At 34.5% G+C, this 17,063-nt stretch overlaps 1 long non-coding RNA gene across 1 annotated transcript; it reads right to left on the minus strand.

Moving 5' to 3' along the window:
* Positions 1-10,168: 10,168 nt before the first annotated feature.
* On the minus strand, positions 10,169-11,535 carry LOC105386876. The gene is made up of 3 exons (XR_007267323.1): positions 11,260-11,535; positions 10,991-11,176; positions 10,169-10,802 (listed from the first exon to the last, which is right to left on the minus strand). It is a non-coding gene; the product is annotated as an uncharacterized LOC105386876 (long non-coding RNA).
* Positions 11,536-17,063: the final 5,528 nt, after the last annotated feature.

Genomic DNA, 17,063 nt, shown 5'->3' on the forward strand with positions numbered 1-17,063 from the left:
GGCGGAGGAATGGTTCGGCGGAACATCACGTAAGCTTCTTTTATACCTCGGAAATGTGTTCAGATGCGCTGGGAGGCTGTCAGAGCGGCCGGCAGCGAGCGCGAGATTTAGGTGCGGGATGGTCTTGTGAGACGCGAGGTTAGGGCATCATGTTTGAATTTTTTTAATGTGTAATTTATTTGCAGGGCTGTGCGTTTTTGTACTGATAAGGAAGGTCATTCCTATATTCCTCTATGTTTTTTTTAAATAAACCCCATCGATTAATTTTATGAGTGCAAAGTAATTTGAAAAAAAAATGTTTTATCAATATGCTAGTTTAGGTAAGTATTTAGATTGATTGAATTTTAGTACAATAATATCAATTTTAACTTACACGTCCCTTCACTACCTTAAGCAAAAATAACGAGCAAAAGTACGAGTAAGAACCCGCAGCATAATCTGTCGAGCGTATTGCACGGGTCAGCGGTGGCGCTTTCGATTCATTAGCATGTAGCCGCCAGTTGTCAATGCTAGGCCGAGTGTCGGCTACTCGACAGATTCACAACGAGATTAACCAGACTTTGCAGATTAATAACTTGCATAAAGGAACTTTGAAGTAATATCGGCATTAAATATGTGTATCTCCCTATTGCTATTTATTTATTTTATTTATAAACACTTTTTATTGTATAATGATAGAAACAGTTACAAAAATGGACTTAAAAGTAGTAAGTATATACAGAGGCGGTCTTATTGCCAAGAAGCTATTTCTTCCAACCAACCTTTGTTTGGTGGAAAACTAAAGTTTTTAAACTCCTTTAATACAAGAAAAAGCTATAAGTACTTGAATCAATTTAAACAAAAAACAATGTGCCATCCGTATACTCGTACTGTCAAAGAAAGGCAGCAATACATTGTCGACATTAGCTTAAAGTTAATTTCTGCAACTCAGCGTCAGGCGCACATATTATCTTCTTATCGTGTTGGTGAAGCACTAAAGATAGGGTTTGTCACTATGTTGATTGGTCAGTCAGATCAATGGCAATGGCAATTTACCGATCAGACAGTCAATAAAAATAGTCGCAAAGTTGGTTCAAATATTTATATAAGAACTCTTCTAAGATCATTAATCAAATTATTATGTCTGAATGAATTAGGATACGTGTGAAATGAATAAAATAACCAACTATCTTCAAGTAATTACATATAAATATACACTAGTCAGTATACTACATAGTTAAATATTACTTACAGCTTGATATTAAAAAATATTTTAAGAAATAAGATTTTGCCTATCTTAAAAATACTCCTTACCTAAATAGTCATTTTTCTCTTCAACTATATTTTATATTTTTTGAAAAAGCTTTGTAGCCTTATGATCGGATCGCTGGTAGTAGAAGCAATGTTTATTGATATAAGAACAAAGGTTAATAAATCTTAATACCGAGCTCGTATAGGGTGAAGGATAGTGACATCTATTAAAGCTATAACTATTACAACTGAACATTATACAATATTTGGTAAATCAATAACATGAGTATTCTTAGAATCGACCATCGATACAATATCACAAATAGGTCACTTATCTGTCAATTGTCGGCAGTCACTATGGGCACCCTTGCACAAACATATTAAGTCTAGATTTAGTGTCAAATTTTATATGGACTGACGTTTCTTAAATCGAGATTTGACACTAAATCTAGATTTCATATGTTTCTGCAAGTGGCCCTAGATAGCTCAATTAAGAAAATTGAATCAAAACTCATACTTCCGTTTTAAAATTTTAATAATCTGATATCATTCATCAAGTCATATCATTCATGCGGTCAACAAGAGACAGTTATTGTTCTAGCTCCTTTTACTTACTGATAATAATAATAATAATAGAAACTTACAAACAATAGCGAGAACCTTCCAGTGAGTCGCTAAAAACCGCTTTATTAAAACAAAAGATGCACAATTACGAAATTTCACGATTACACACATTACATAATTGAATATTACACCCGTAAATACTTTCGAAAACTAATTTTTAATAATGTATAGATCGATCGCCATTGTATGTCAAGTGTAGTGTAGGCCTACAGATTAATTACTGGGTAATTTATAAGATATTGGGCAACATAAAAGCTCAAATTATTTCACAGATGTAACAACAGTTTGACGGATGGTCTCACAGCGTAAACATCTTCAACACTTTACACAATCACATCTCTGACTCTAATGTTTCATACATTAAAGCCTTTAGTTGAGTGGCCGTCACTTGAAATTTGACTGAGTTATTCATATTACTAAATAATGGTCAGTAAAAATGCTCGACCTCTAGTACTCTAGAGCTAACGCGTATCAATTAGAATATAAAGTACTGATGCAATATAATAATAGCTGCCAGCTGCTGCTAAACATTCTATAATAAGAAACATCTAAAAATACTATAAGATTTGGGCCACTTTTCTGATCTACGCGCTTCGCTCGACCGTCCGTGTCACGTCATATTTTATGAAATTCCATGTATTCACCTCTTGTTTGCCATGAAATCAGACACAACCATAAATGTAGTAGTATCGTGTTCTGGTGGCATAGTCAAGTCGATGTACGGCCAATGAACTATACTGAATGATACTGTCTCGGCTACTCTACTCGGTAGGTATAATCAGGGTATTACAGAAAGCAGACAGTAGGTTAGGTATGTCTTACCAGAAATTCAACCAATATCCTAAAACTAAGCAAGTTATATGCAAATCTTTAAAATCGATTACATAAAGCTTTTAACGCGACTTACACTTGCAGTAGGTAATTATTCAATATCCACAAAATTTATGCAAATTTTGGATCTATACAATTTTGCGTTAGATAACCTATTATATCCAATTAGGAAATACTGGGTGTCCAATTATGTAAAATTTATCTGCATCTTGTTTACGCTTTTATTTTTAATTGCAATCACGCCATTTAGAACTACAGACAAAGTATGTCAATATCTAATGGTGTTAATAAATATGATTTGATTTGATCTTATACGGCGCGACATAAAAAATATTGACTCTTTTCATGATCAACAGTTTATTCAAATCCATCCCCGTTCAAAAGCTTGCAAGGTTAAATCATAGAAACTAAAGCTTCCTAGATCTAATAAATGATCATAATCATCAGCCCATAGTCCGTTGGACGACGACCGCATCTCCATTATTGTAGTATATACTCGAAATCTTATCCAATTACATTTTACAACCAGGGTCAGTTAAAGGTTACAAAATACTAAACCTAAAGATGTTCAAAATTTCATTTTTGTAATGCTTATAAAGTATAGAATGCTTATAATTTTGCTCATTCAATGTACACAAAGAACATTAAAACGCAACTAAGAAAACTCTATAAATTCAAGGTTATAAATGACATAACATTTAATTCATAGAACTTACCTTACTCACTATACTTAACAACACCATTTTACTGTCATTAAAGTTTGTTTAGATGTTAAATACACGACAACACTATACTTGAGGCATTTTACATTATAAAATATAAGTAATCTGTAAACTTTGTATTTCTCACTTTAAAGCATACACAATTATGCCTTTAATACATATTAGGGTAATACTAAAATAATCAAATTGTAGGTAAAAATATCAAAAATAATAAGACTACATACACTTTGTGGCTGGAGTTATATAGTATATCGTACAGCAAATAATATTATGTTTAAAGTATACCACACTAGAGCGGTTGTAGCTCTGTCGGGTAAGCGCCCGCTTCTCACGCAAGAGATGCGGGTTCGAATCCCGGCGCTGACCAGCGTGGTCGGAAATGGTCCAAGCTTAGGAAGGCAGTTTAGACCTTGGGGATATGCACAAAGGTTCCACTCGAGAGAACCAGGTGCAGTTACTTACCACAGAGAATAGAATAGAATAGAATATAATAGTATACCACACACTATAGGTGCATTTATAGAAATAAACAAAACATAATCTAATCTCCAGTACGCATCTCCAACTAAGTTCCAGGTAATGTGAGACATTTGTAAACTTACAAGCATCTGAACATGTTATGTAACTGTGCCATCTCATAACACATATTGAAATTATTTCCCTGATCTGTACTACACTGAGCATTACCGGCAAAATCCGTGATGTTTAGTGAGGGCGACGACGGTAAGAATCTTCGTATCCCTTACTGGTTGAATTATAAGAGTCAAATTTGAATAGCAAAATGTTGTCTTCCACTTTTCACTGCCTACCTCAGTAAATAGTGACTTGCTATTTCGGTGATACACTCCACTTGATTCATAAATTCTGCAATAATATCTAATTAAAATTATTGCATCGGTCCAATTTGTACTTTAAGGCACTAAAAGTATAATATGAAATAGAATGCATTATTTTTAGATATTTACCGCGTTAGTATGTCGTGAAATGATATTGTAACACATCCATTTCAAGTTAACAATCATACTGAGTAATTTGTATTTTTTTGGGTCACATTAAATTTTGTCTGAACATACTAGGTACTGTAACTTGACTACCCAAGTAATTATGTCAATTTATTTATTTATTTTATTATTGTTAAGGAAACATACAGAGCAGATGGATGCATTAAAGTTAAATACATAAGTAGTACTTTTTCCAATTTCCTTTAATATTTAAAGACAGTTTAGTTTTAAAAATCCACAATACATACTAAAAACTTAACACACACAAAAAACATGGTTACACAGAGCATTTATACTACTAAATTAACAGAAAAATTACAAAGGTCACAGAGATTTTGAAAAAATTAAGATACTACAAGGCTCAATATAATAATCCTTATAACCTATTCACAAAAGGTATTCATTACGTATTTTTTAAATATACACATTTTTGTATGGATTTTTGTATGGATCAATTGAAAATTACCACGTAAAACTTGTAAAATCGTTATAATGATTAAAATCGTTTAATATACATATTACTAGAAATACAAATACCAAAGAAAAATACATCTTATTTCAAAACATAATCGAGTTTAACAACACACGCACTCCTTGCCTTGTACTAATGCCTTGCGGGGTAGGCAGAGGTGCATTGCTGCACCCACTTTTCGCCAGAGTGTTATGTTAGTCCCAATGTAATAGGGGGCGGGCCTATTGCCATTTTACGGGCACATCCAAGACCCGAGAACAAATATCTAGAACAAATATCTGTCTTTAAACAAATATCTGTCTTTAAACAAATATCTGTCTTTAAACAAATATCTGCCCCAGCTGGGAATCAAACCCGGGAACATCGGCTCAGTAGTCAGGGTCACTAACCACTACGCCATTCGGTCGTCTATAAATACATAATCGAGTTATTATTAAAAAGATAACAAAGTTGTACTCACTGATACATTAATTCAAGTACTGTGCGCCCGTTGAACTCTTTTGTATATTATATTATATTATGTGAATATTCTTATCACTTATACTTATACTCCATAAGTATAAGTGATAAGAATATTCATATTATTCATGGACCTTACACTATATGTATAAACTCACGGGCAATGAAAAAGTTACACTCACAAAATGCCGACACCAAACGAACACAATTAATTCAAACTTTTATTTAAACATTTGAAAAAAATATTATTGTTTTTAGTTGTATGAATAGCTATTTGTGGATCGTAGATTTTGAATTGATTTTGATTAGTAGATAATAAGATTCTATTGATTGACTGATATATTTAGATTTGATTTTATGATACTGTCAAAAAAATACAGATTAAACTTTTTAGTTGGTAATATCCTGATGCTAGGTCAGTTAAATGTATTTCAATCTTGCAGAAGACGTCAGCCTTTTACGTTTAGGAGTAAGTTGGTGTTTTTTCTCTGTGGAACCTTTTTATTTCCCGTGAGTGTATTACAACATATATTATAATACAGCTCTTAATTATTATTTCTTAGTAAGCATACTAATCTAAATTTGCTTTTCGGTGTGAATAAACTAAAACCACATAAGGGAACACAGTAGGGAGAGAGATGTACAATTTAAGTTGTATTTAAATGAAATGATCAAAATTCAATACTGATCAATATTTAAGAAATATAATATGTATAATACAGGGTGTTGCAAAATTGGTATACTAAGCCGAAACGTACATGTGCAGCATGGTATATCTAAGCCCGAAACTGAAATCTGAATTTGGAAATTCGCGAAAAAAAAAAAGTTTCCATAGTAAAAAGTCACGTGACCAACAAAGTTTCTATGGAAAATGAATTTTTTTTTTCGCGAATTCTCAAATTCTGATTTAGTTTCAGGCTTAAATATACCATGCTGCACAACTGCACATGTACGTTTCGGCTTAGTATACCCTTTTTGCAACACCCTGTATAGTATTCTTAACTATACCTAAATATAAATTAGAAAGGTGCAAAAATACAAATTCAAATATTTTACACGTGTATTCGATTCGGTTATCGAATAAGATTCACATAATAATAAATGTCCGTAGCCGTATAATGTATGTAAACCATTTATAAGTTAAAATCTTTTTTATCTTTATTTTTATTTTCTTTAATCGCTCAATTTCTGAAAACACACAAAGTTGAAAATTATTAACTTAACTTCTGAAAACGATTAAGTAAGAATATATTATATATGTAGTGTCTGTTCATAAATAATTGCACAAACTCATCATGCACTATTACTTTAAAACGCTTCCATAGTACGCGATGTGTACATTTTCATAATATTATAATAAAATTCTTTAGGGTTGTTAATTTTATTTTGTTTTTTTTTTTATGTGTTGCGGAATATGTGATAAAGGCAAAATTCTGTATTGTAAAATAACTGAGAAGTATACTTATAATATTACAAATGCTGTTTTATCGCTAACAACTCCCCCTAATTCATAAAAAAGTTACTGGACGCTTTAGTTATTGAACTGTTTTGTCACTCTCTGTCAGACATTAGGTAACCTTCTAGGTAACCTTGGGCTGCATGAATGAATATTGGAATAAATGAGAGGAGCGCTTAGGTACTAAACACACACACACACACTCACGCCTTGTACTAATGTACTCCCTTGCGGCGTAGGTAGAGGTGCATTGCTTAGGTACTACTTAATATTTAATTTATTGTTTTAAATATTCAATGAACAAACTATACACAAATATTCTGCATTGCTTCAGTAGGTTTGGAACTTCCCGATTCACACTATTCATCTACTTATTGATTACGTTAACATTGTATATTTGATTAAATTAGATTTATTTATGCGTCTCGCTTCGATTAATTTAGATCATAGATTTTAATTTAGTGCTATCAAATGGCTATAACCATTTTTCTTTCTATTAATGTAGACAAGTAATATTACATATTATAATAAGTAACTTTATCAATATTTTCCACTTTTAAAGACATTTATTATTAAACAAATATCTGGTTAAGTTAATTTCAACGGTATTAGGTAATTTTAGTTCCGGGGCATTCCGCACTCAATATTAAACTTAAACTAGTTTACTCGCAATAATTAGTCTAATCTAAAGCCTTTCTCTCAATAATTTTGCATAAAACGATCGACTGATTGGCTTTAAATTAGTCTATGGCTGTCTGATATGACTAAATACGTAGGTACCTGCTATATACATATTACAATTTATATATAAATATTATAGAATATGCAAAATTCCTTTCAACTTGATACTTATGCAAAGTTATTTCTAACGAGATCAAGTGTTTTCACTTGTTGATTTATTTACAACCTCGCTGCTATTAAAATATGTATCTAATCATAACATTGTAGAGTTTTGAAATTCACTTCTTCCTGTAGTTATATCAAACTGATAAGCTCTTAAGTAAACTATAGTACTCAGCAGTATTCAACTATTAAGTTCTAACTTATAGAAAACACATTTTAACTGATTACCTAATAATGTTTCCATTATTCATTTTACGGTCTTTCGACGACCGAATGGCGTAGTGGTTAGTGACCTGACTACTGAGCCGATGGTCCCGGGTTCGATTCCCGGCTGGGGCAGATATTTGTTTAAAGACAGATATTTGTACTCGGGTCTTGGGTGTTGATATTTATATTTAGTATCTATCTATCTATATATTTGTGTAGATATATCAGCTGTCCGACACCCATAACACAGGTTCTGCCTAGCTTGGGGTCGGATGGCCGTGTTTGAGATGTCCCCACATATTTATTTATTTATTTATTTTATTTCGTGAGCAAAGAAACAAATCATCAATACCTAAATCATTTTGATACGTATATTGACAACACAAGTTTATCTTATTACTTGCTATGACACTGTGTACATACAATATTGGCACTCAATCATATAGCAATGTATTTTCACTTTTTTCCTAACAAATTGAATTAATTAGCTTTAACATTCGGCGCGTGAGTATTTGAGTGTAACAACCGCGTGGATTATTATGAATTATTCATTAATTGTGACGATGCTACAGATCACTAGAGTACAAGATTATAGTACAGTAATTTATAGTGTAGATTTATATTATTTTATCAGCCCCTAATCGTCCACTGCTGGACATAGGAGAATTATATTATTTGCATGGGTAAAAATGTGGATTTGTGGAAATTAAGATGACTACTATGTATGTTATTTCTGTTGATATATAACGAAATTTTTATCCAATTTTTATCTTAAATCTTTGTATAAATGTGTCACTACTGTACAGAACAGTCTTGTCTGAATCCATCATGTATATAATACTCGTATTATTGCAGCTATCTTACAAAGCGGTCAGTAAACTGTCACGGACCCTCCAAATCGTACCTACATATTATCTTGCTCTTGCGTCATGCGTAAGCGAGTCATCTCAACATGAATATATCTTTAATAAGCTGTTTGCACCTCAAGCGGTTGTAAAGAATCTAATTAGTCAGTAAAACACTCTCGCTTTCAGATATTTCTGCCGTTTTTATAAAGATTGTAATCGAAATAGTAATTAATTTATTATTAGAGGTGTATTAACTGGAGTGAATTGAGATAAATCTTGCTGAACGTATTAAGCGATAATGCAAATTTTCTCTTTCGGTTGTAGCCCTACTCTTGGCACGCAATGTATTGGTTTCATCTTGCCTTCTCGCCATTAGGCACTCCCGAAATCGACGGTGGCGCCATCTTGTCTTAACTATTGAGCGGTTTTCCGTCAAAAACCATCAAAATCGAGTCCAACTTGTGAATTGGCACTCTTGACCACCTTTTTGACAGATGTTATTGTGTTCATTCTTGTGTTTAGGCAAGTCATTTAGGCAAGAACAAATAAACAACTTTTGAGTGGAGATTTGTGAATAAAGTAGTTAAATTATAGCTCGTTTGGCGCTACAATGTACAGGAAATTTAAGTACAATGTGTACCATCGCTCTTACGATGAAGGAAAACATCGTGAGGCAACCTGCATGTCTAGATTTCGCACATCTAGATAATATGTGAAACCCATATGTAATGGCTCGTTTGGCACAACAATTTACATAGGATTTAAGTGAAATGTACCTATATTATCCCTCTTACGATAAAGAAAAACTTCGTGAGACAAGATATCTAGGCAAGAACAAAATAATACATTAACAATTTGTGAGTGGAGATTTGTGAATAAAGTAGCTGAATTATGTCTCGTTTGGCGCTACAATGTACATGAAGTTTAAGTAACAATGTATACCATTGCACTTACGATGAAAGATAACATCGTGAGGCAACCTACATATCTAGATTTCGCACATCTAGATAATATGTGAATCCATCATCCCGCAGTGGACCAGTATGATGGGAATAGCTCGTTTGGCGCTACAATTTACATGGTTTCTAAGTTAAATGTATACCATCCCTTTAACGATGAAGGAAAACATTGTGGCAACCTGCATATCTAGAGTTTTCATATCTAGATTATAATGTGAACCCACCAACCCGCAGTGGACCAGCATGGTGGGAAATGGTCCATGCATAGTAAGGCAGTTTAGACGTTAGGGAAATGTACAATGGTTCCATTAGAGAAATCCAGGTGCAGGTACTTACACCCCCACAGAGAATATAATAGAGTAGCCCGTTAAGCCACAACACCCGGATTGGTGGGAGGATCCACCATTTACTATGGAGATGAACCACCTCTACCAGCACCTCTACATGCCTAAATACTATAGTATCTTGTAAATATTTCAGTACATAATGAAAAAGATTTAAAAATAAAAACATACGTAAGTTTCAGAATTCTTTATCTTTATAATAATACAGACATACTTTTGTAGAATAATAATTTCACCACCACTGTTGAAATACTTACAAACTTATAATATATAAGGGACATATTAACATAGGAACACTTTTTCTAATATTATTCAACATTTCTTAAAACAAAAATGTTCATATATTTAAATCAACATAGGTATTACCTAATATAAAATAATATTTTAGTCACCGGAAATATAAATTTCTACTTAAATCATCACATTATCCACTACTGCACAACAACATCTGGACCCATAACTAGTGACGATGGTTATGGGTCTAGATGCCCTTAACTTTGTATTTCTTGATAGCTGTTGCGCAATTTCTATGAGGATATTGACTCCATCACGGGCAGCTGCTGCAAGGTCCCCTTTAGGCTTTAGGGCATTAGCCCATGCTGTCAGCAGTTCGGCCTATCCCTGCTTTTCTTCTATGGCCATCACTCTGTCTACTTCTACATCAACTTGGTAGCGGCGGCTGGATCTATGCTGTGAGGTGCTGTGAGGATGAGCTGAGCGGCTTGATAGTTTAGGATGGGCTTAGGATGCTGCACCTCGACTTTAAGTATGTTATGATCCTGCCATTTACCGCGGCAGTCCTCAGTCTGAAAAAAATAATTACACATTAAACATTAACTAACATTTAAAATAAAATGTTTTTCTTTCCAATACTTAATATTTAAAAAAAGTAATGAAGTATGATTAGTGGGTCATCTTGGGGGATTTTAGCTTACGGGGATTTTAATTTGGTAGTCATAACAAAATGAAAAGTAAACTTAAGATTTTAACTTACTTTACGTTAAGTCCATCTTTTCAAGACCCTTCGACCGCATTTAAGGTCGAGGCCATTGATGTTATTTTCTCATAATTTTAACTTCCCTAGGTCGGTCTTAAGAAGATCCCTGGCCATTCCTGGGTAACTTTCTAGATATTCTACAAGTAATTTCGTCTGGCGGTACGACGGCCGAGTTGCGGAACTCTGTGGGGAAAAACTAGGTTCATTATAATGATCATAGTGGATATACAGATGATTCTAACACGTTTGGTAACTGAACAACTTACCATAATATTGGTTTTTAAACTTTTACGTTGTTACTTATTATGAAAATCCACCGACCGGCCATGACAACAAGAATTTTAATGACAATTTGTTTTTTTTTTCGTTTTCATTCATTCTTTCACAGAGTAACTGTCAAAATTGACTCACAATCCAACACAAGTTAGAACCAATTCGAATTAGAACACGATCGTGAGCCAATTCATGTCGGGAGTGCCAAATCTAACTTGAAATTGCCATAAACTTGTGTTCGATCTTGACACAATATGAATTTACGTCTTGCGTGCCAAGAGTGGGCCTACTGTTCTATGTTTTAGGATAAGTAACTTAAGTTATTTTGTGTTTTACTTAATACAACTACTACATTATAACTATATAAATATAAGACAAAGATATAAAGACAAAATACTATGTTTATTTCATAGAATGTAATAAACATTCTATGAAATTAAACTTCTTCTATAGTATTTTGTTAGAAGATAAATTATAGATAAAATAAAACAATGTCACTAGTATTTTTTATAGTACTAGTATACTGCCATCTATCGTGATCCAAGTGAAGCTTGCAGTAGTGAAAGGTGATTCATTTGTTTATACATGCACCACTGTAGCTTCGTCGTAGCCAAGTCTCTTAGCGCCTCGGAGTGAAATGAAATTACGAATTCGAGTCATCTACTTTATAACTGATTCTACGGTTCTCTCATAGATGGCGCTTACTACACACCGTGCTACTCTTACGTAGTTTATCAACTTTATTACCAGGCATGCTACGGCAAAGTTAAAACGTTTGTAGTTGGTCTGTGGTATCTAGAGAGGGTTCTACCTTTTTTGGCATAAGATTTATTTGCCTAATCTCGTATTGCATAGTAACGTTTGGTCAAAGTCTCGTTACGCCGAAAATCGTATGGCATAAATCTCGTTTAGTAAAAAGTTATTTCGCATAATATTGTTTAGCCTAATAATGGTATGGCCAAATCTTGAATAGCCTAATAATGCTATGGCATAGGTTTATACAAAGTAATAATATTCGTTTGGCTTTAACTTTGACGGAGCGTCTCCCTACATAGCGCAAACTGGTGCCTTGTATTGTTTCCGCTGTTTGGAAAACGCTCCGCTCCGCTTCGCTGCGCTCCGCTTTGGTTTTGATGAACATGTGCACCTAACACGCTCCTCCTCGCTTTGCTCGTCGTCGCACCTATTTTTAGATTTCGATCTCATTGGGTTTGTAATAATTATATTGGTCGTTAACTTTCGATTTTTTGATCATACAATATCGTGATTTTCGGGATGTAGGAGAAAAATACCACAATTTGTACATTTACTACATACTTAATATATTATTTATTAAGATAATATTAGGAGAAACAAGATTATACATAGGTATAGACGAACATAAATTTGAGCAAACGAAACTTAGGTGTTTTAAGATTGTGCCTAAAGAGTTTTAGACGAAACGAGCCTTATGCCACATAAGTCTTGGCAAAGTGATGGTTCGGCCAAAAAAGTTTAGACCATACGAGTTATGCGAAATGAGTTTTGGTCAATAAAGATTATGCGAGATGAGCGGAACCCATCTAGAGAGACCTAAGTATGTGAGTTTAAGTGTGTGCCTATCCTTATTTTTGTGTTTTCCAGTATGTCACTTGAATGATGTATTAGGTGGAAACAATATATTATTTAGTTAGATAACAGCCAATCCTAAATGCACCCCGTATGTTTGATATACAAATATTTGTACCCGCGAGACAGGTTGTGCGACTCGTATCGCCATTTTTTATGACTGTGTTACGGCGCACATACGCCTTAGAGTTTAGATATAGCATTATATAAGTTAGGAAACATTGCATTGATTAGCGTTTAGGCACTACTTTTTATTGTGTAATTGTAGGTAGATTTTTATACACTCTCTTCTATTCACACCACGATACGAGCTGTACCGTTTTTGATTTAAACAATTAAAATACGTTGTAAAACCTCAAAATCAACTTTAATTTGACCTCCAGTATGTCAGGCTAAGACATATTTTGGTGGCCCATGAGGGGAACTACAAAATTCACGCGAAATTCAACAAAATAACCGCCACCACATTGCTGCGCAAAACGTGTTCGAGGTCAACCAAGAGGAAGAAGCACCAGAAGGAGGATGCTGTGGAGCTGGACAGTTGGACTATGATGTGCAGACCATCGGAGCAGTGGTGCAGCAAAAGTGTCACGCCGAGAATCGCCAACCAACAAAAGATAAGTGCCCGTCTTTCCTTCTAACTTCCTAACCTATCACCTAATGTCTTCCTATTCCTATGAATAGCTTCTACTTGTGTAGATTTGTGTCATTTCATCATCAGTAAAAGGTGAAACACAATAGAAGCAAAATTTCATCTCGCAAAATTGCTACTTTCAAAATTATAACTTGTCTAAATACGTACCTAGGTACTTTTGCCTAAAGAACCTGTAAGATATAGCAAGTACAAGGCTAAATAAACATTATTCACATAATATAAACCACCTACCTAATACTACCTATCACCTAACTAATTCAAAACTTAATTCTTAAAATTAACGTTCAATTTTTATTGCCTAACTTGGTACAGTGTAGTTCATCATCAGTAATTCATTGCTTACATTACAAACTGTTACCCAATTCATTTTTACACAACTAAATAAGTAATTCCCACGTATTCCCTTGTACCTAACTAGTAAATTCAAAATAGTGATTAGTTTCGCCGACCAATTCCAGGATTGTCACCGCGCGGTACAGCGAGCCTCCGTACCTCAGCTACAGAGTTACATCACTACCATGGTGTGCTCACTCAGAAATAAATTATTTTTGTATGGAAAGTAGCGACGCCTGGCCGATGACAGACGAACTACATTACACCAGTGTTATTATTTTGACCTTTTAGTCATAATATGGTTTTCCATTACTGGCAATACTGAGCGAAGTGTCAAGTGTCCGTTTCAAATTTTCTATGTCTAGTCTATGGTCCGTTTGCTTTGAAACTTTTCTCAATTTCACGTGTTAAACCGTAAAATATTTCAGAAAATATTTTCACCATTAGTATCGTCGAGTTGAGCTTTGGTTCCTCCGTGCTAGCGTGGGTTGAGGCATTCTTTCTTTGTGTGTGTTATTTTGAGATAGGACTCTAGTGCAGTTTTTTTTGTTGAGATAGGACTCTTGTGCAGTTTTTTTTGTTGAGATAAGACTCTTGTGCAGTTATTTTTTACTGTCTGTAAAAGTGAATGTTATAAAATGTCCTGTTGTGTACCTGGATGTAACGTGCGATTCACGGATGGTAGGTATTTTTTTTTTGAGGTTATACACCTAAAGTGTACTAAGGTTATCGATATAGGGAAAACCATAAATTATCCGATTTTAGGGGAGGTATGGGAGAAAAGGGGAGGCAGGGGCTACCCAATGGTAAGGACTCCCCATCAAGCAAATAAATAGTTTCCAAGATATTCAAGGTTGTATTTCGAGGTTAGTAGGTGGATTAGGAAGGCCGAGGTCCGAGTATTGTGGCGGTCCTTGGCAGAGGCCTCTAAGCAACAGTGAGCAATTATTGGCCGATGATGATGATGATATGGGTACAATAATTATATGTATAAGTAATAAGTTAGTATAACATTGTTTTGATTTCAGGGGTGCCTTTGCATCGTTTCCCAAATCCAAAGAAGGAAATTGAGCGTTTCCGTGTCTGGATATTAAGAGTTGGAGGAGACATAATTGGACTAACCAATGAAGTGATAGTCAAAAACCGAAGAGTTTGTCACCGACATTTTGAAGAAAGGTTTTTCTATCCCAAGAACCGATTGAGCAAATTGGCTATACCGACACTTGATCTCCCAATGCTACCTCGATCAGGTTAGTTCTAGCAAAGAAAAATTGATTTTCTTAATAATTCTATGTGACAGTACAAATATACGTATATATATACATAAATAGACGGCTGAATGGTGTAGTGGTTAGTGACCCTGACTACTGAGCCGATGGTCCCGGGTTCGATTCCCGGCCGCGGCAGATATTTGTTTAAACACTTGGGACTAACATAACACTCTGGCGAAAAGTGGGTGCAGCAATGCCTACCCCACAAGGGAGTACATTAGTCGTGAGTGCTTGTTTTTTTTTTTTACAAATATACCTAAGCAGGAACTGTTCTTTTTTGATGTTGGTGCGGTGACAAAGTAATCTGAAGAAATATGGCACCAACTTCAAAAAAGAACAGTTCCTGCTTAGTTATATTTGTACTGTCACATAGAATTGGTGTAAACCTTAAATTATTTCTTTCTTTTTAGTAATTTTTTTTAATCATATTTTTACCATCATATTTTTTTCGAAGTCGGTTAAAAACAGATTAACTCACAGCAAGTAACATGGTGCATGACACACAGGAGGCATCAATCCTTGAAGATAAAATAATTTTTGTTTCAGGAGGTTCAACTAACTCCACAAGACCAGTGCCTGAGCCAATGGAGATAGAAGGAACGGCTAGTTCTACAACGTCGCTTGCTCCTTCAATACAATCACAAACTCAGTGTAAATATCTTATATGCCTTCTTTTTTTTTCTATGATCATGTGGCATCAATGTGTACACTGTACAGTGCTTTAGGTAAATGTGACCCTTATGACGCACAAATTACGATTGGTACATGAAATCGCCTTGAACACCAAACAATCTGATTGAACTAAGTTATGTTGCCAGGGAAAATGTCTGCCTATCAAGTTCACAACAAGTTATGTTTTATTATAAAAATAAAACATCACTTCTTTGTCTTCTTCAGCCTATAGCAGTACACTGCTGGAGGTAGGCCTCTCCCAAACATTGAGTTGTAATTCAATTGACTGCTATGCCGAAGGTCCCGGGTTCGATTCCCGGCTGGGGCAGATATTTGTTTAAAGACAAATATTTGTACTCGGGTCTTGGGTGTTGATATTTATATTTAATATCTATCTATCTATGTATTTGTGTAGATATATCAGCTGTCCGATACCCATAACACAGGCTCTGCCTAGCTTGGGGTCGGATGGCCGTGTGTGAGATGTCCCCACATATTTATTATTATTATTTATTATTATTAATGGCAAACATTTTGTAGTACTACTGCTATTTAAAAGGAGTTGTGTTAATTAGCACCCTTTAATTGTTTTCTATCTCTAATTATCAAATAAATCCGTTTCAGGTGATACTTCCTGCTCTACGAGTGCAGTGCCATCCTGCTCTACTAGTGCAGTAGATGTTTCCACCAAACATTTGATGCGAACACGAACCCTGCGTAAGTAATTAAATCATTTCCTTTTTACTTAGGATGCAGAAGTGATGGATATTTTTAATTAATGTGGTTTTTACGTTTCAGGTTCACAAATGTCGCAGGATGAAATAAAAATGGGTCGAACCATAAAAATGTTACGAAAAAAGATGCGGTATCTACTGACACAGCAAAAATCATACAAGAAGAGATTGTCAGTAGCCAAGGAAGTCATAAAATCGACTTCATTCGACAGTTTAACAAAAAAAATGACTAAAACGGCTAAAACATTTGTAGAAATGCAAATGACACAAGCTTCCAAACAGATGCGTGGAAGGCGGTTTACTCTAGAACAAAAAATATTGGCGCTGTCTGTATACAAGAGCAGCCCAAAGGCATATAGAGTGTTAAGCCAAATCTGTATTTTGCCAAAGCGCAAGACACTGCAATGTTTACTACAAAAGATCACGCTGACTCCGGGCATAAATAAAAAGATGTTTGATCATTTATCAAAAAGAGTCAAGAAAATGCCTGATAACCATAAATATTGTGCAATCATTTTCGATGA

This window comes from Plutella xylostella, chromosome 18 (assembly GCF_932276165.1).
Source record: "Plutella xylostella chromosome 18, ilPluXylo3.1, whole genome shotgun sequence".
Taxonomy (NCBI): domain Eukaryota; kingdom Metazoa; phylum Arthropoda; class Insecta; order Lepidoptera; family Plutellidae; genus Plutella; species Plutella xylostella.